Source organism: Ursus americanus, chromosome 11 (genome assembly GCF_024610735.1).
Source record: "Ursus americanus isolate L20-20 chromosome 11, mUrsAme1.1.p, whole genome shotgun sequence".
Lineage (NCBI taxonomy): Eukaryota > Metazoa > Chordata > Mammalia > Carnivora > Ursidae > Ursus > Ursus americanus.
The window spans coordinates 46900490-46921259 of NC_142137.1; the positions used below are offsets into that span (position 1 = coordinate 46900490).

Here is a 20770-nt window from a genome sequence, read left to right on the forward strand (position 1 = left end):
ATGCACAGAAGGGAGAAACGATATTGGAGTACAACCAGCAGTCTGCCATAGGCGATTACTACTACTACCGTTGTTTTAGAGATTAGAAGACAGAGTCAAAGAGGTAATGACAGAGTCAAGACCTGAGTTCACACAAACAAACACACGTACTGTGTGATGCACTGCCTCTCTGCACCTAATAAGATTAAAAATGTAGAATCTATAACCAGCTATTCTAGCACACATGCGTAAAGAGACATGTCCGGGGAAGTTTATTGTAGCACTGCTCGTTAAAACAAAAACCAAACAAACTAAAGTAAAAACAACAGTCAGTAGAAACTTCACAGCCATTAAAACTAGATTTCAAAATGGAAAAATCTTAAGAACACAGTGCTGAAAAAACATTGCAGAAAGAATACATACATGATGTCATTTGTGTAACATTTTAAAAACAGAATAATATGTATTGTTTGTGACTAAATACATAGGTAGTAAAAGTACAGCATATACATGGAAATATACAGATATATCAAATATGGCAAAATATTAATAAATACGTAGTTTTAGATAATATTATTTTAACGTTTGTGTTTTTTGCATGTTTTAAATGTTACTAATGATGCCTAAAACCTTCTTTTTAAGTGCAATGACCCTACAGTGTAGATTTTTGGGGGGTAGTCTTAATATAAATTACTCTTCCTATTTTCTGTAAACTATTCATGTGTTCCGGGGATACCAATGTCTTTTGGACTGTTCTCACATATAGAACTGATACCAAGATCATCATCTTGGTTTTGCATCCGGACAATGTAGTTGGCTTATGTGTGGTCACTTACTCAGCTAATGTAGGATCAAAGCTTGCACTTACCTTGTGCAACAATCACGTTATGTAATTTTGCATGGTTCTTATCCTCCTACACTTTCAAAACTTCTTCCCCTTTCATCTAAAAATGTTTTGGACTAATTCTAATTGATCTACCATGATCAATTATCAGTTGCATCTCCAGGTAGAAAATGTGATTCACATATTTGTGACTGGAAAAAAAAAAAAACAAACCTCATCACACTAGGCTAGGTTGAATTTTTAAGCGAAACAGTTTCTTGGAATTGAGTTCATATAGTAAAGCTGAGGTTTTGCTTGGGTTTTCTCATCTTTTCTAGGTGAACACGGGAAAAGGAGAGTGAACCAGAGAGGCAGATTTATAGTTTTGAAGGGCAGACCTAGATGTGGTAGCGAGATTACAGAGTCAAGATTTATCAATTGCATTTTCTAATTATTTGTAAGGCTCTCCTTCTCTCTTAGACTGATTTAAATTAAACCCAGAAACACTGCCCTTGTTGAAAACAATTTTTGGTAATAGCAAAGCAGAATTATTATGATCTTCATTATTCTTTTTCTTATCAAATGCTGACATATTCAAGATAGATTTGTGAATTATTGGTACCTAAATAATCATCTCCTTCATCATTTAAAATTGACAATTTCCTAAGTTAATACTTAGGTCCTTCTTTAATAAGACAGAAATAAAATAAGGATGAGGAGTTTCCTCTTGTATTTGAATCAAAATTACTTTATTACATAGTATGGTTAAAATCATCAAAGACAGTTTCCGTGTTTTAACAATGGAGTCTATGCAGTTTATACGGATATTGTGCTAGGAAGGAAAAACAAACTGAGAACTTTTATAAGAGGGCATTCTTGGTTCAGACGCATTACAAATGAAGTGCTACCACTTTCAGACCTAACCAAAAAAAAAAAAAAAAAGAAAAGAAAAGACAAGGTTTTAATGTTAAAACACTAAAACTGATTTATTGATACTATGCTTGTCAAATACAGGAGAAACTTTTATAATGTTGATAAGATAAGCATAGAATTTAATTTGGCTATAGATACAATTTCTTGAAGGTTCTCTGAGGGTTGGACTGATTGATACAGACCACTGGAACCTCCCTGTATTCTTAGTAAACTGGAGGAAAATAATGGCCTCATCTTCTTCAAATGGCTAATCTTCTCTAGCTTCATTTCTAGGGGTTCACTTAAAAAGTGCCTGATAGCAAAGCCTGTGAAATTTCTTTCTTACAATCCCTTCAGAGTAAGAGAAGCAAAATTTTGATCAGTTTTATTTCCCAGCTCTAATCTCTTCTCTAATCTATTTTAATCTAGTTTTCTCAAAAAGGAGCCTCTAAGACAAAGCCTTGCATGGAAATAGTTTATTTGGGGACTGATCTCAGGAATAAAGGAAGAAGGACATGAGGAGTAAGAGAGGGAGGAAGGGAAAGCTAATTACTAAACTGGCCATCGTGATGAGGGCTGGTACTCCATCATGCAAGGAACTTCTCAGGATCCTCAGGAAATATGTGTAAGATTGTCCAACCGCAGGACAAGAAGAGAGAAGTATTTATTAATCGGCTCCATTGCCTCTGTTAGTCAAAGGTGGTCCCAGAGATACTAACTTCCTTGCAGTCCTGGTTCGTGCATTCATGAAGGCCGAAGGTGTTCGTGCAAGCAAGCATCCTATGTTTCAGCATCAGAGATATTCTGGGGTAGGAACTGAAGGCTATGTGGCACAGTTCTGAATGAGGTGTTGTCAAAAAGCATCTGAGCAAAACTAGTGGAAATCTGCAGAGGATATGAAGTGGTACACAAGAAGTGTATGATGTAGTCTACCTTCTACCTTCTGTGCCTTTTAGATCTTCTTGTGCCCTCCATTCATTGATCCCATCAAATCAAATTCAGCCCCAAGGTCCCTTATAGGTCATGACCAGTTGCAAAATCTATGACAACTCAATACAAAAGGCTCAGTGCAACAAACTACACTCCCTTGTTATCCGGAGTCTGAAACTGATACGTACCCCCTAATTCCTCTACTAACCATTCTAGAATTCTTTTACTCTTTGCCTGTGCCTCAGCCTGCCTTGGTGGCTTATCCAGTGTGACCTAGACTTTCTCCTCGAGAGACTCTAAGCTCTTAAAGCCTTTCCTTTTTAAAGCTGCAATTGTTATTTCTCCCTGCATTCACCATTATCACTGAGCACAGAATCAGACAACCTAGAAATGCCTTGTGGTCTAAACAGAGCCTCTCTGTTCCCATGATGTGGCAGCAATCCTAGATCTTCAGGGAAATTAGAGTCAATGACTTTAAGTTACCCCTTTCTTTGTTAACATGAGGAACCCAAAGTGACCAGGTTGTAGTTGGAGCTGTAAGTTCAGAGGAATTTTTACTGTGTTCGCTAGTAAAAATGTTCCCTTCCTGGAAACTGGGACTTTTGATCTGACAAAGACAAAATTTAAAAAAGGATCACTCTGATGGTGAAAGCATCCTATGTTACTTCTGTTCTTTGTTTCCCTGACCCAGTTATTCTAATGACTCAGCACCAAATGGTGTTTTATAGTAGCTAGTCAAAATACTATTATCCAAAGTTAGGTATATTCTTTTCTTCTCCATCTCCTATGGTGTGATTACGTTAATCATTTGTAATGCAGTTCAGTTGGTCTGTTAGTGTTTGTATTCCATTTTGAATCTCTCCTCATCCTGATTGCTTTAAATTATTTATTTATGGGGGGGGAGGGAGTAGGACATGTGTAAAAACTGTTACTATGTTTCTAAAAGGCAAAGATATTCAAAAAGGTGGACTTAGAGAAGTGCTGTTCCCTCTCACCCCTGCTAACCTGCTCTCATTCCTCCCTCTTCTCATAGTTCTTCATTTTTCAGACTTATCATCATTAATTTGACTGCTCCCTATGTTTAGGCATTTAGTTTGCTTCCAGTATTTTGCAAGTGCAAACAGTGCTGCAATGAACAACATATGGGTAGGTAGTTGCCTACTTTCAGAGGTGTGATCGCTGAGTCAAAAGGTAGGTGCCTCCACAGTTTTGTCAGGTGTTGCCGGATTTCCTTGTATCTCTTGCACCCCCACCAGCAACGTGTGGGAGCGCTAGCTTCTGCATAGCCTCACCGACAGGAAGTGCCATCATACTTTTTTTTTTTGTCAGTCTGACAGGTGAGAAATGGTATCTTAGTGTTGCTCCAATTTCCACTTCTCTGTGAGTGAGGTGGAACATTTTAAAATATGTTTGAGAGCCCTTCTTGTCTCTTTCTTGTGTGTCATCCATTCATATCACGATATGTACCATTTGTACCTTAGTCTTCCAGTCATTTTTGCCTTCGTTTCAGTCTTAGCTGTACATTAATATACTTTAAAATACTCACCCTCAATTGTTTTGCTTTAATTTCCCCAGTCACCACTATATTAGATTCCTCAAAAAGAGCCAATGAGTCCAGAATCTCCTAGATTTTTATGTCAAAACCGCTTTTTCTATAACCTTGATATTTGAAGGACAGCTTAAGCACTAGGATGTTTGGTATGAAAGAAAGGAGATACACATGTATTATTGAAGGGCTAAATACAATCCCTGCAATACTGAATTTTAATTGGAAATAACTGTGAATTTATGACTTATCATATTTGTATGCATGTGTGTGTGTGTGTGTGTGTGTGTGTGTAGCCCTATACACTGATAACTCTTAGAAGCACTGATTAGCACAGTAGGAATGAGAATCTCTAGTGCTCAGATTGTGGTCTTTAAATACCATTTCCCATTGCGAGAACCCACGGCTGATTCAGGCCTAGGGCAGAAAACGTTCAAGATGCCATAGAACAATCCTGTAATAACTAATAGCTAGGAAGCACTAGGGTCATGTCAAAAGGACTGAGGAGCTAACTTGAAGAGGATCTTATTGTCCAAAAATGGAACAACTTGAGCTTAAAAAGGATAATAATGGCAATGGATTGAAATCTATCAACTGTGTTTTAATCCATGAGTTTATAGGTTTAAATGAACTAACTGATCACTTTCAGATGGAAATAGGTAACCAATTCATCAACTTGAGTAAAAATAAATAGAGGGAAAGAATAAAGTACTCACCTTCCCTTTCCATGAACTATACTACTATCTGGTAATCAAATAGTAGTTGAGGGAAAGTATCTCCTTAAAAGGCAAAAACTAATAAATAGGAATTACCCAAGACTTCTAATTTCATTCCCGATGTATAAAGAGCTTGGAAATCATCGCTCATTTTTACAACAAGAAAAAAGCTAAAGAAACTGAAAATCAATTACTTTTTTGGAAGCATGAAAGAAATGAGGTCAGAAGAAATCTGGAGAGACAAGCGAATTTACACTATCATAGCCCAGTTCTGCTCACCAGACAGTGGATATGCAACAGCTACAAACTAGTGAGAACACTTACATGGGAATTTTGACAGGTTGCTGGTAGCTGAGTTTGGACTAACTCAAAAGGCAGAAACTCCTGGGGCCACAATACTGGGGTCTCTACACTTTCAATCATCTTACCTCCAGAAGCCCTGATATGTTCTCATGGTGAAGATGTGAGAAAGACCCCTTCTACACTCTGGCAGGTGGGGAGAAAAAGTGATCTCCTCCCCAAAACTATAACCTCAGCTTTGGAGCAATCCCAATAGATGAACATGTTACAAAATACCTGACCAGTGCTCTTTAAAGTTGTCAAGATCCCTAAAAACAAGAAAAGTAAGAAATTGTCATGGCCAAAAGGAGCCTAAGGAGACATGATAAGTTAACGTACTATAGAATCCTAGATGGGATCCTGGGGGGGACTGGTGCGGGATGAAGAACATCAAGTATAAACTCAGAAAATCTGAATAAAGTATGGACTCTAATAATAATGTATCAATATTGATTCATTAATTATAGCAAATGTGCCATACATATTACACTAAGTACTAACTGCTTATTTTTTATAAATCTAAAACTATTCTAAAAACTAAAGTTTACTAAAAAAAATAAATTAAAAACTAATACACAAAAAATAATTTGTGGAATTTTAAAAATAATTTTTCAACCTGAATGAATTAATTGAGCTAGGTCATTTAGCATCAATAGTAGCCAGTATGTCCAAAACAGGGATAACCAGACATCATGTGCTTCCTAATGAAAAATGACACATGCAGTCTTGCGTAAAGGAATGAAGCGAAGTCAGATCACAGCTCTGGATTCAGCTGCCAATTTTCAGGAAATACAGAGCATGGAGGAACATGTCGAACAGCACCAAGAGTGTACAATCAGGAAACTCCAGACTGTGTGAATTATAGGGCAAATGGTCTGGGCTTTTCAACAAATAAATTGTAAAGAGAAGAAAGTGATGGAAGGGGAACCTATATGTTAAAGGACATCAAAATTTCATTACATTTTTTAAAGAGCAAGACTAAAAAATGTGACTATCTTCCTTCTTTTTTTGATGGTCCAGCATTGAAATCCTTGTGTAATGTTAAGGATTTCTGTCATAAGGGTCAGATATTCTATTCACTAGCCTCCTTTGTGAATAGGGCTAGGCACCCACCCTAGCTGCCACCAATCAGATGACCCCACAGGATCACCTAGACTTTCTACTGCATCACCAAGAGCCAGTGCCCCCACACCGGCAGTAACTACTGACTTCTCCAAATACCTCAATTTCTCTCTTGGTCTATTTAGACTGCTGTAACAAAATACCATAAAGTGGTGGCTTATAAACCACAAATATTCGTTTTTCATAGTTCTGAAGGCCACAAGTCCAAGATCAGGGTACTGGCAGATTCAGCTTGTCTCCTGGTTCAGAGACAGCCATCCCTCTGAGGCTTCTTTCATTAGGGCACTAAACCCATTTGTGAGGATCCTACCCTCATAACTTCATCACTTTCCAAGGCACCACCTTCAAATTACCATCACATTGGACATTAAGATGTAACATGTAACTATTGGGGGTATGCAAACATTCAGTTCATAACAACTCCAGTAGCAGAGCCCAAACACTTAATATAAGCCTCAATCTCCTCCAGGAAATGCACTGGGTCTGTGGCCACTTCTCCCTCCACCCTTTCTACCACTATTTTTAAGGGTCAAAAAAGACCTACAACCTGAGACTAACACCCAGCTACCCCAGATTTCCTTACCCCTATTAATAGGGAACTGAGGGTACAACCCCCTTCCCAATCCCCTAACGCACATTCTCTGCCTTAAATTCATCCAGGAAATACTTTCATTTAGCTTGTTATTTCTGTTTATATAAATCACCACAAAAAGCCCGGGCTCCCAGTTAACCCTTTATATCTTTTTATTCCTACACTGCCACCCTCTCCTACCATCTCCGATCCCAAAAACCATTTCCCTGTCCCCTCTGAAATTCAAGGTCCAAGTGCCAGATTGTATTTCCACAGTGGCCACAAGATCTCCCATCCCTATGTTCTTGCAATTTCTGTTGGAATGTCACTCTTTCCATGAGAACTCTCAGACCACTCCATTTAAAAATTCCACCTGTAATCGACACCTGCCCACACCTCCATCTTCCTTATCCCCCTTACTCTGCTTTCTTTTTTCCTAAAGCTCTTATCACCTGCCATCACTTTACATGACTCCTTTACCAACTGTTTATGGCCTGTGTCCTAATGCCCCACTTGCCTCCAGCCCCACTAGAATATAACTTCTAAGAGGATGAAAGCATTCATTTTTTCCCCTCAGTGATGTATCCTAAGCTCCTAGATTGGAGTCACTTACATTTTAGGTGCTTAGTATATATTAATTGAATAATGATCTCTGGATTTTGAATCAGGAATTGAAATCTCAAAGAAGAAAAGTCAAAATGATTTTTCATCCTGATTGTGGTGACTCCACCCTCACTTTCGCAGGAGGAGCATGGAGGGCAGCAGCAGTAAAACCAGCATGTCCAGGGGCGCCTGGGTGGCTCAGTTGGTTAAGCAGCTGACTCTTGGTTTCAGCTCAGGTCATGATCTCAGGGTCCTGGGATTGAGCCTTGCATCTTTGGGCTCTGCACTCAGTGGGGAGTCTGCTTATCCCTCTCTTCCTCTCCCTCTACCCCTCCTCCAGCTTGCTTGCACTTTCTCTCTCTCTCTCTCTCTCTCAAATAAGTAAATAAATCTTAACAAAAACAAAAACAAAACAAAAAAAGCATGTCCACAACCCTGTGATCCTGTGGTCGCTGGCAGTGTCAACACTGACCTCACACCCATCGGCTGTGGCTCGAGTTTGGCTATGGTTTCTGCTCAATCTTTTTCCTTAGTGTCTGCCTTTTTCTTGGGACTCATTCTGCAGCCATCTCAGTCATTGATCTTGTAAGTGGGACAAAGTCCTCTTGAATAATGATCTTTTTGCTTTAATCAGTCATCAAGAGCTTATTTCTTCATGAAAAATGAAGAACACCTAGCTTTGGTGTTTTTGAAAACAGATGAGGATATATTTGAAATACTCATGGGTTCAGAAAAACATCACTAAAAGTAAAAGAGAAAATACTACAAGGTGAGGGGATCCCCTTCATTAACTATCAACATATGCAGATTAGACAACCTAACCAAAAACTTGGAGCCTAGAAAGCTACAAAATGTGAAAGCCCAAGTGCTCTTCATGTTTCAACCAAGCCCACAGAAGCAGCCTATTCCTTTACTTCTCTTGGTAGGTCTAGCCAGAAAGGCACAGCCGTGAACAGACAGCTCTTTTAAAAAGCCATCACTTGGACGAGTGTAATATAAAAGGCCATCCTTGGGAGAGCCCCGGCACACATCCATATGGTTTGTGAGTCTTTTCCCTGTGACATTTTTATGAAGGTTATGTATATGTCCCGTTCATCTTCATTCTCCTGGTGCTAATTGCTGTCTATTGGACCTTGCTACTGTGTACAGAGACCACATGCTTCCCCTGACACTACCCCGGCTGCGGTGTGCCACATGGCCCTGCTGTCCTCAGATAAGAACCTGCTGCTGTCTGACCACAACAGCTGGAAATGTTCTCCCTTGTTGAGCTTATCTTGTTGAGACTCAAGCTGAGCTATGACACAGTCGACAAGCACACAGAATGAGTGGATTCTCTGGGGGCAGCTTCTGGCAGCCAAAAAGCCTCCCATGTGCCGTTGGGTGTAGGTTTCCTATTTGGAGTTGATAGGGAGCTTTGCCCTGGATGCTTCCTGTGTGTTGAAGACAGAAAAGAGGTTCCAGGAGGGACCCAACTGCAACTTTTCCAACAATCAGACTTTCTCTGGACCTCTCAGCAATATATTTATTTTTCCTTGGTTAGGGACAGAAATACATGGAAGAGGATAGTCCTTAAGTTCTTCCTTTCTCCTTCATCTCTGTAATTTATAGTGTCTGCAATCTAGGAATTGCAACACTTACAATAATTGGCCTCTGTTGAGATTACTCTCTCCTAGTGCTACACCTCTTCCCAACCCCACTTTGAGTTACCCAGTATCCAGAATTCTATGTTTATCATTCCCTTGCTTTTAAAAATGATCCTACCAATCATGTATGTCTGTATGCTTAAACAACATAGTGTTTAGTCTCTCAGTTTTATAGATACGATGCCACACTATTACAGATTTCTGGAACTCAGTTTTTTCCCCCACTTACCAATGTGTTTCTAAAGTTCATCCATGCTGTTCTGTGGAGTAGAGATCATTGACTTTTCCTGCTGTATACTAGACCAGAGTGCATTTATTCCTTGTTGACATTTGGGTTGTTTCTGGCTTTTAGAAATCTGAATTGGAGCTGCTCCGAACTTTCTTGCCCGTGGCTCCTGGAGCACTCTTGCCACTCTTCATCTAGTGTGATCGCCTTAGAAGGGACTCGCTGGCTGTTTGCTGCACATCACTTGTTAGGCCAAATTATTTTCCCAAACAATTGTTCTACTTTATCAGCAATCTACGAGTTCTCATTGATTCACACTCTCTTAACATTTGGTAGATTTGATTTTGCAGAAGATTCGTGAGGGAGAAGGAATTTTCCCTGATTTGAGAGTCTGGGCTAATTAATGCCTTTCAAGTAGAGAAAAATGCTCCTCTCTGTCATGCTTGCATGTTTGAGTACATGAGTCCTTTTTTTTTTTTTAATGTACTTTATTCATACCTGTCGATTCAACCATTGCTTAGGAGTGGGGCCTGGCAACAACCTTCAGAGAGACCACCAGAGAGAAAACATCTAATTCTCTCATGTACCATCTCAGATCTCCCTACCTTATGGAAGTAAAGACAGTAATTTTTGGGCTCCCTCATTCTTACACAGAAAAGACAGGCAGGTGATGTCTACCCTGGGCATCCCCACTGCTCAGGTGTTGAAAGTAGCTCTGTGCTGGATGGTCCTAATTCCACAACTTGAAAGCATTCAGGCTTGCTTTTTGCAAGAAGTGGGTGTGGTATGTCTGGAAAGGGAGAGGCAAAGATACAGACTTCACTGTCTCTTCTTACTAACTTTAGAGTATGTGTGTTATCCTCAGAAACAAGATGAACTCACTAATGCCCTGATCTGTTCTGCACTAACAGGAGAGGTCTAGCATTCTGATCTAAGTTACAAAGAAGCATTTCACCAGGACTTTCAAGTGGCAAGAACTTCAAGCTAGGTAAGGAAGAGGACAAGGCAGAAAGGCAACTGGAAAGATAATGACATGCCAGTTAGTTGACTTAAGCTTGAGGCTAGCCCAAATTTCACGCCAAGAGAATGTAGGGAGAAAATCATGATTGTTATTTATTTATATGAATTCAATTTTCTTCCCAGCAAACCTAGAAATTCTACTTACCCTCTTCAGAGATTTGTGTTCTCCTGTACAACAAACCTTGAAATTATAAAATAAAGTCTGAACTTTTTCTTTTCTGATATCAAACATTTCTATATTTAAGAAATCCACGTTTAGGACTGCATTTCATAGTGATCAGCTGGCTGTTCCATGTTACATAAGCACAAATCTGACTTTTGGTAAATTATCTACCTCCAAATTTTTCCTAAAGTCTTGGAAAATACATGTTATGTTCGAGGTCACAATTTGTTCTTGCCATTTCTGAATATATCTGTGTGTGCTGATTTATGGAATGGTAGCCCTTCCCAAACAGAGAAGACCTTGTTCATTCGGTATGTGCACTTGGATATCGTCATCTTCTCCTTCTTCTCCTCCTCCCCTTCCTCCTCTGCTCCCCCTTTCTTCTCCTTCTCTCTCCTTTCCTTTCTTCTCCTTCTCACTCTTCCTCTTTTTCTCCTTCTTAATGAAAATCTTCTATTGGAAAAGTGGTGCAATAAGGAATGATGAAATTTACTAGCTTAAAAAAATTCTGAATTGTAAAAATGCAATTCTTTAGCCAAAAAACACTTCCTCTCTTGTTCCTTGTCATTAGAAGTATGTATGTGTATAATAAATAGGCTATTTGCCATTGCTTTTTATTCCCTGGAAATAGACTTTTTAATTCACTAGACATTTTCCAAATTAAGCAAAGGAAACTGGAAGATAAATTTATGACTACAGTTTCTGGGGAATAAACATGAGGCCAGTTGGATATAATTCCTGTGAAGTAAGGGTGGTGCAACAGAGCAATGAAATCAGAACAGTCTAACTAGCCAATAAGAATGATTCATAGAATAATATAATCTTAGGTTTGAAGGGATTCTTAAAGGTCATCTAGTCCAGGAACATGATTTACACCAAAGAATTTTTTCACTTGGCAACATAAAACCAAAGTTGTGTAGTTTGTTTTCTAGAACCAATCCAAATTATTCTGGCAAAATTATATTTGTCTTACACTGTAATAACAAATTTAATGTATTAGAGGTTTTCAACCTGTAATCTATAAATGGGCCACAAGGGGAGCCCAGGGGCCCTCTGAAATGGAATGTAAAATTGTGTAGGACTGTGTATATTTGTGCTTTATTCTAAACAGAAATATTGGTCGATATAACCTAGGTAAACAAAAGCTCTTTGGGATTCTCAGCAATTTAAAATATTTAAAGGAATTTTATAATCAAAGAGTTTGCAAACCTTTGTCTTATACCCTACTGCTATCTTCATTTCTTCCAAAAAAATAAATACCTAGTGTATTCTCCTGGGCCTCTAAAACAAATACTTTTAATGCCTCCAAATTAGACTGCCTGCTTGTATCTCTCCCTTTCCCACTGCCAAAGACTAATCACCATCCTGGAACTTAAGTTTTATCATACAATCAGAAGTAACTCTTAAAGATAATTTACTTATTTTTATAGTGATGAAATTGAGGTCCAGGAAGGTAAGTGATTTGTCTCAGGTCACATGGGTAGAGTCAGTCCTAATCTGGATTCAAAACCTCCAGACTTGTAAGTCTAAGCCTCACAGCTGGCATTTAAGGTTGACCCAGTCACTTGATCTACTTGTCCTACTATTCTTCTTTTTTTTTTTTTTTAAGATTTATTTTTATTTATTTGAGAGAAGAGAGAGAGAGCACAAGCCAGGGGGTTGGTGGAGGGATTGGGAGAGGGATAAGCAGACTCCCCACTGAGCAGGGAGCCAGACAACCACGCAGGGCTTGATCCCAGGACCTTAAGATCATGACCTGAGCTGAAGGCAGACGCTTAACCACCAAGGCGCCCCTAGTTCTACTGTTCTTAAACACCCTTGCTCTAGGCATCTCATTTCTTTTATAGTCCCCTGAACCCACCAGACTCACCATTACCTCCAGGTTAAGAACTCCTGGTTTGAAAGAGCTAGTCTTTGCTCTCACTCTTTCCCATACCCAGAATGGTTCCTACCCTTTAAAATTCCATTTATCTCATTTATTTTCTATATTAGAGAACAAATGCACGTAACTATGCCCTAAATCATCCATGTAGTACATTATCAAACAAGAGTTCTTGCCTGGCTCCCTACCTCAGAACCCTACTGCACAGAAACAACTACTCAACTCTTAACCATTTCTTCCATTGTGTATCACCATATTTCTTAATAACATGTTTTTAAAATGATGTTTCTTAATGTGTTAACATTGGAAATTATCTACTGACTACCTACTCCTAGATGGCCAGGATTTAACACCTACCAGAGCCACACAGACATGCCCTTCCTCTTATTCTTCCAATATAGTTGTATCAGAATATTTGGCTGAATCAGCATTTAGTTTATCGGATTACACCATATAAAAAATAGCTGCTATAAAACTATTTTGTAACTTCTTGGTTTTATAATTTATTTTTTAATTTACATGCAGCAAAAATATTTATGTGGGTTATTTCTGGACTCTTTTATTCTGCTCCACTGAGTGATGAGGATATCCTTTCACAAATACCATCGTGCCTTGCTTCCTGTTCCTTGATGGTAAATTTTAAAAGCAGGGTTCTGAGTTCTCTCATTTCTTTCTTCTTCTTCAAAATTATTTTGGCTCTTCTAGTTCCTTCCCCTTTCCATGTAAATTTTAGGATGAGAACAAGGGATTCTTTGGAAGATACTTTTTATCCAGAAGAATATTTTCTGTTAGGGGTTCACATGCCTGCTACTGAGACTGTATAGTTCCACACCTGAGACTGGCCTTGAGGCAGATCCCAGACTGAAAAATGAAAGAAAAATGCAGATCCTCCTGATACTCTCCAGCTTGCAGGGCCTTTATTCCTTTTTAGATGTGATGGCATTTAAATAAGCAGATTTTGAGTAAAGCAGAGTACTCTCCATAGTGTGGCTGGGCCTTTTCCAATCAGTTGAAAGCCTTCAGCCAAAAGAATGAGGTCTTCAGAAGAGGAGGGATTTCTATCTCTTTGGGCTGAAGACGACAATAGCTACTCTTCCCTGGGTCTGCCCTGCAGATATCAGACTTGCTAGCCCTCATAATCACGTGAGCCAATTCCTATACAGATACAGATGCAGACATAGATATAAATTTTATAGAGATGTGCATCTTATTTCTTCTGTTTTTCTGGAGAACATTGACAAATATGGATACCTAGATACATAATATTTTTAAATCAATAAAGTAAATAAAAACAAGGTAATTTATAATAAAATTATGTCAAATCCAATATATAAATATTCAAGCAGTGTCCCAAGTCACGAGTGCTGCATAGCAAACAATCCAAAGTTTAGTAACATAAAATAACAACCATTTTATTAGACTCGGAAATTCTGGGTGTTAAGAACTCAGAAAGAGCAAAGCAGCGACAGTGTATCTCAGCACCAAAACATCTGAGGCCTCAACTAGAAGACTTGAGAGCTAAGAGTGACTCAGTAACTGCGACTAGAATCACCTGAATGTTCATTTACGCACATCTAGGGCTGGATTTTGGCTATAAGGTAAGACTTCAGCTGGAACTATTGGGCAGACCACGTGCAAGTGGCCTCTCTATGTGCTTGGGCTTCCCGTTGGCATGGTGGCTAGGTTCCTAGAGCATTACAAAAGAGCTAAGTAGACGTTGCATCACCTTTCACGACCTAACCTTTCAAGTCACATAAGGCAGGAGCCCACTTAGATCCGAGGGTAGAGAACCTAGACTCCACTTCTTGATGGGATGAGTGCCACAGTCACATTGTAAGAGGATAGATGGACTGATGAATGGTGCTGTGGCCATTTTCGGAAAATGCAACTTATCATAAGCTAGATATAAAATAATTCTTTTTGTGCTTCCAAAATATTCTATGAAGGACAATTCCTGATCCAATTGAGAATTAATATTTTAGAGCTATGGGAAACCACTGGTGAGAAAAAAGTACATACAATCTTATCTTTATACAGATCACTTTTAGAGCAATAGTGATTAGAGTATGAAATAAGAGTAAATATAGGTAAGTCCCTCAGAAGGTTCCAGATAAGAAATAATGATAGCTTTAGACCAAGGTTGAATGGGAAATGGAGAAAATTGCATGAATTTGTTAAGTTTTGAAGAAAAAATCCATAAGATTTGCTGATTAATATATACAGGGGGAGGTGATGAAGAGGATGTCATGGTGTCGACAATGATGCCTAGTTTTCCTGTTGGCTCATGGGGAAAAGGTTTGGAGAAAGATTACAATTAAGTTTTTAATCTGAGTTTTTAGAACCATATTTAAAATCTTTCTGAAATTATTGTTTCTGTAAGGAGAACAGAATTAACTTATTGTTTGCTTAGATAATGGTGGCGTGGTGAATTAGCTGAGAGGAAAGTATTTTATTTTTCACATCTCTAGGAAAATGATCCTTCTAAGTTTTAAAGTTGAGCCATTCTGTCACCATTATATCATCTTGGCCAAACACAACTAATCTTACCAGTTCTGCCCTAAATTTATAACTCGAAGTGTCAAACTTCAGCTACACCTGTTGATATTCTCTCAGAAAAAAGAGAAGGTCTTGATGCAATTTGACCAGAGATCTGACTGGAAAGAAAAGCCTGTAGTGACAGTGGTGATAATGGCTTGCCAATACTCTGGCTACAAAATAGCACATTTTGGAAAGGCAGAACAGCAAGAGAAATAACCTGAAAGGAAAGAGTGCTCAATCTCCGGAGGTACTTGTTTTTTGGCCATTTCTTCCCGCCACTGTCTTCTGAAACAAAAAACTAAAAGAAGACAAAGAAGATCCTTTCTAAATTTTATTGTTTTACTGGAAAATAACATTTTGGAGGATATTAGTTTTGCCGCTGACCACTATGGGTCCTCTTAAAATGAGAATGGTATTTATATAAAATACAATAGTGTATTTTATAACATTTCCTTTCCCACTTTTGTAAAGAGTTAATTTAAACTACTAAAAAAAGGGGGAGTGGAAATGAGTAGGTTCTAATTTTCTGCTATGGGAAGAAATCAGAAATTGAATGAATGATATACTGTATTTACTTTCACTCTTAATTTCTTAATTTACATATATATTATAGGAAAACGTGTGGCATGTGTAGTCAGATACACTTAAGTTTGAATAAATGTGATCTGGATAGTACATGTTATTTCTTCCCTTTGGCTTTCTCATCTTTCTACAGTGGAGTTCACAATACCTCCCTAGAAGTATTGAGGTAGATTTGAAAGAATAGATGTAAAGGACATAATCATAGTACCATAAATATAGTATGCATTTAGTAAATGTTTATATATTAATTTCATTGCATTTTTACTAATTCATTGTCATAGGTGATTTAATCAAAACACGTTTTCAAAGTATAGCTAGAGCAAGTTGGATCATTTTTCTTAGGATATGTCAGAACACTATGACACCAAACCAAATTGAAGAAAACCGCTGTAAAGACACAACAATAAACATGTGAAGTACACACTATCTTGAAGAAAGTTCTAGGCCTTCAATATACAATAATTTAGAATGCAAAGCTTGTTCTTGAGGTGTTTAGAAGCTACATGTTAAAGGACAATGCATGGGGGGAGGAGAGAAAGACATATTTGCAAGACCCTTAATTTAAAATTTAAAATTATCATCAAAAATCCTGATTTACAGTGGGGAAAGGAGGACCTACCGAGCTGTGCATTGTGAAATATCATACTCAACTTATATTCTTGAGATAGACTCTCTTGAGAATCTTCAAAGTATATATACACATTGGAGAGAATACTTAATATTGTATGGGATTCTAAGGAAAGACATGCATAGTCTTAAAATTAATTTCAGCAAGTTACAATAAAATTTTAGTTTTAATTTTGTTCAAAAATTTGTTAAAAATTGTGTCACTCCCTTTTTAGCATATGATTTTCTATAATCTATTTCTTACATTATTAGACTGATTATTTTCATTCTCTTTTCATGAGCGTAAGGATAAGAAGATAATAATAGCTTAAATGAGGATGCAGTTGAAATGTTCCTAGTTTGACTATAATTCCTAGCATACAGTATATGTTCAGTAAGTATTGAGTGAATTATTTATCTTCTTCCACACTGAAGCAAAACAGGAATATAATATTGACTACTACTAATAATATTGTCTAGTCTACTAATGCCTGCTATCAAACCAATGATAATATTCAGCATAAATAATGTAATTTATTAATATGGTTCTTTTCATGCTTTTTTCTAATAAAAGGAAGATGGGAAAATCCCAGTGCCTTATGAAAACTGAGTGGACGGTTATAAAAAGTATTCTTTTATTTATTATTATAATAATAGGATAATTATATTAAAATATGACTTTTGTGGATATCAGGTACTATTTTAAAGGATTCTGTAGGATAAAAGAAAGTTAGACATATTTGTGATATTGTCAAAAGAGAATCTGGAGAACTATAATTGCTCTACCAGATGTAAAGTGGAGCCAAGTCTCATATAAATTCAGTAATAACGTTTGAAGTTTACTTTTTTTTAAGATTTTATTTATTTATCAGAGAAAGAGAGAGACAGAGCACAAGCAGGGGGAGCGGCAGGCAGAGGGAGAAGCAGACTGCCCGCTGAGCAGGGTGCCTGATGTGGGGCTGGATCCCAGGACCCTGGGATCATGACCTGAGCCAAAGGCAGATGCTTAACTGACTGAGCCACCCAGGCGTCCCAATAATGTTTGAAGTTTAAAGTGAATTATGATTTTAGTCTTTGATCTAGCCTAATTTTCATTGAGTTATGCTAATAGCTGGTGTAGATACTAAACTGATAAGACTGTTTAAATGTATTCATAATACTTAGGCTAATATTTAAGACACTTTCAGAAAAGATGTTCTTAAGGAAAACGCATGTAATAACTGAACAAGAAAATCTATTCAGAGTGGAATTTGAAAGAGACTTATGTACTCTAGTCATTTTTCTTTTTGCAAAGAGCTGTTTTAGAATGAGTATTCTCATGAGGAGGTGATATTCTGTAACATAAATGATATGACTGTTAGAGAATTACAGTATAACATTCTAGCACTTATCAGCTTATTATTCTGATGTGTCATCTGGATTGTGAGGACCTTGATGCATTGGCATTAAGTTTGATTTAGTTGTCTTTGAATTCTCCCCAGTCTAAGACAGTGACAAATAGGGACAGAGAAGACAATTAAAAAGCTTCTTACCTGGGCTGGATATATTTTCACCAGGGACAACAAGTTTGCATTTCCCACTGCCCTCTACCCTGTGTATTCCTGGAACTGAAACCAACAAGTACATCTTCCAGACCCCTTTGCCAGCGGGATGCAGTTCAGACACTGCCAACAAAAGCTTTTACAGGCAATGTGAAAGGCTGAAGGAGGTGACGCCATTATCGCCCCTTGGGCAAGTGGATTCATCAGATGGCAAATGTGAGGTTCTGTAATGGTTTTAGGCAACCTTCTAACCACTCCCTGACGGTGTGGGCAGTTGAAATCTTAGCTGTGGTTTCCTGCCATTTCTACTATGTCATTCCCAAGCAACTAATACTCTGTTATGTTGATTACTGCTGGCAATACTGAAGTGGTGTCTGTATCACTAATCAATCTATGACTTAAAATACTGAGTAAAGTAATTGAATGAAGTTACTTCAAAATAAATCTTCAATTAGGGATAAACCAAGAAAATGAACAATGGACATAAAATAAGGCAAGCTGATTTTATGTACCAAACCTGCAACTATAAAAGCATAAGTCAAAAATGCCACTCTTGGGGCGCCTGGGTGGCTCAGATGGTTAAGCGTCTGCCTTCGGCTTGGGTCATGATCCCAGGATCCTGGGATCGAGCCCAGAGTCGGGCTCCCTGCTCTGCAGAGAGCCTGTTTCTCCCTCTCCCTCTGCTGTTCCCCCTGCTTGTGCTCTCTTGGTCTCTCTGTCAAATAAATAAATAAAGTCTTTAAAAAAAAAAATGTCACTCTTCACATCATGTATCCTAGCCATTAAACGTAGATAATACCAAAATTCTCACTTAATTCATTCTTATTCTGTTTAGGTTGCCATAACAAAATACTGTAGTCTGGGTGGCTTAAACAGCAGAAATTTATTTCTCATAGTTCTAGAGACTGGGAAGGCCAAGATCAAGATGCCAGCAAGGTAGGTTTTATTTTGAGACCTCTTCTCCTGGTTTGTAGTCTGCCACCATTCTGCTTTGTGCTCGCAGGACCTCTTTGTGCACATAGAGTGGTGGGAAGGAAGTAAAAGGGAAAGAGGGGATAAGACCTCTCTCTTCCAGCGATCCTAACAGGTATGACCTCATTTAAGCTTAATTATTTCCTAAAGCCCTATCTCCAAATACAGTCACCCTGGGGGTTAGGGTCTCAACATACGAATTTTGGGGATACACAATTCAGTCCTTAAGATTCATTGAGGAGGGCACGTATTGTATGGTGCACTGGGTGTTATACGCAAGTCATGAATCATGAAACTTTACATCAAAAACTAGGGATGTACTGTATGGTGACTAACATAATATAATTTAAAAAATATTATTTAAAAAAAAACAAAAAGCAAAACAAAACAAAACAAAAAAGGTTCATTGAGAATTCATTCCACATAGTGAGGATTAAAACAATAAAACTGAGAAAAATATTATAAAGACCAGAAGTTCAAATTGTTGGCATATTGACCTCCTGCATTTGTAAGCTTAGAATAACTATCTCTCTTATTTTTCTTCATTTTAAATATTATAGTTATCTCCTATCCTAATTCAGTCTATTCCTTAATAAAATTAATATGCACCTTTTGAAGAAATAGTACTCTGATAAAAGTCAGTTACACTTATCATATAGTAATCAAAATTCTATAGACTGAAATATGCCACTGATTTCTGTTTACAAAGAGATTTACAATATCCTCTTGTTTCTACTTTAAATTCTGTAATGTAGATATAAACACCAAAAAATCTATTTTCAAAACTTTCTCCCTTCTCAACTATTCCATTTCTATCTGAGGCATATAATCCATACATTATCCATCTCTCATTTCTTTATAATTTTCCCAAATTTCTGTACTAGTTTTTTCATTGCTTCTCTGTAAGATTTATAATAAAATTACTTTAAAAATTACTTAAAATTATTAAAAATAAAATAATCTTTGAAGATATTTTACACATAATCAGACTTTCTCATTATCTTCATCATCATCCTACTTTCCTTAACTCACCACCACTATAGTTTGCTCACTATATTCTTTTCTAATTAATTATGTGAAATGTACATATTTTAATCGATTTATAATATTATTTCTGATATTAGGTATGGATTTCATTTACTCCTTGACATTTTCTATGATAATCATCTTCCTAAAAGTGGCAAAGCATGACAGTGAAAAAAAGCCCTGAACCTGAAGTTGAGACTTGAAGTCTAGTCCTGCTTCTGTCACTACGGATCTTGAGTAACTTGGCTCCCTGCCTTGTCATCTATAGAAGTACACCATTAGACTATATATTTCCAAACTGCTTCTAACTATGAATTTATTTGTTACTTCTTTTACTTACAGATTCATTGAGCATCTACACTGCAGATTCTATACTAAGCACTATGATAAGATTTTTTTTTTTTTTTTTTTTTTTTTTTTTTTTTTTTTTAGTAAAAGATGCATAGCCTCTTATGGAGCTTACACCTTAGAATGGGAGACAAAACAATGTGAAAAATAAATGAAAGAGGAAAGAGGGAAGAAGCCTCTTCACTCTTGTTCCTTACGGTATCTGTAGTAGTTTATGAAAGTCTGACATAGAGTGATAATGAACATCTATTAAATGAATTGATCAAAACGCATGAAGGGATCAATGTAAAGTATAAAATGAGAAGGCATAATAGACTAAGTTTTACATATATAGATAAAATCTTATTTGATGATATAAAATATAATCCAAATTTTGGGCACATTTTTGGCATTTAATCTCAATTTAATCACCTTATACCATGATTCCAAATTAATTTATATGTTTTCTCCACCAGAAATAGTAACGATGCTTAAACATTGAAAAATCTGAGAAATAGAGTCAAATAGACAGTAGACTGCTTAATAATACCTACAATACCAAGTCAGCTGGAGTACTGAATTTATATAAATTATTTTTAGAAATTAGTCATCATGATAATTCTTTAAAATTTGACCAGCAAGCTTGATTTAAACTACTTCTCAAAAATATAAGTTTTAGATGTTTTCTCCAATTGTGCTGATT

The 20770-nt window shown here is 37.3% G+C and overlaps 1 long non-coding RNA gene across 1 annotated transcript in view; it reads right to left on the reverse strand.

The window, feature by feature from the left end:
- LOC123797625 (uncharacterized) overlaps positions 1–17976 on the reverse strand; it is a 28602-nt gene extending 10626 nt beyond the window's left edge. Inside the window, exon 1 of the long non-coding RNA XR_015726012.1 lies at positions 17734–17976. This is a non-coding gene — a long non-coding RNA (uncharacterized LOC123797625). The remainder of the gene's footprint in view (positions 1–17733) is intronic.
- Between the last annotated feature and the right edge of the window lie 2794 nt (positions 17977–20770).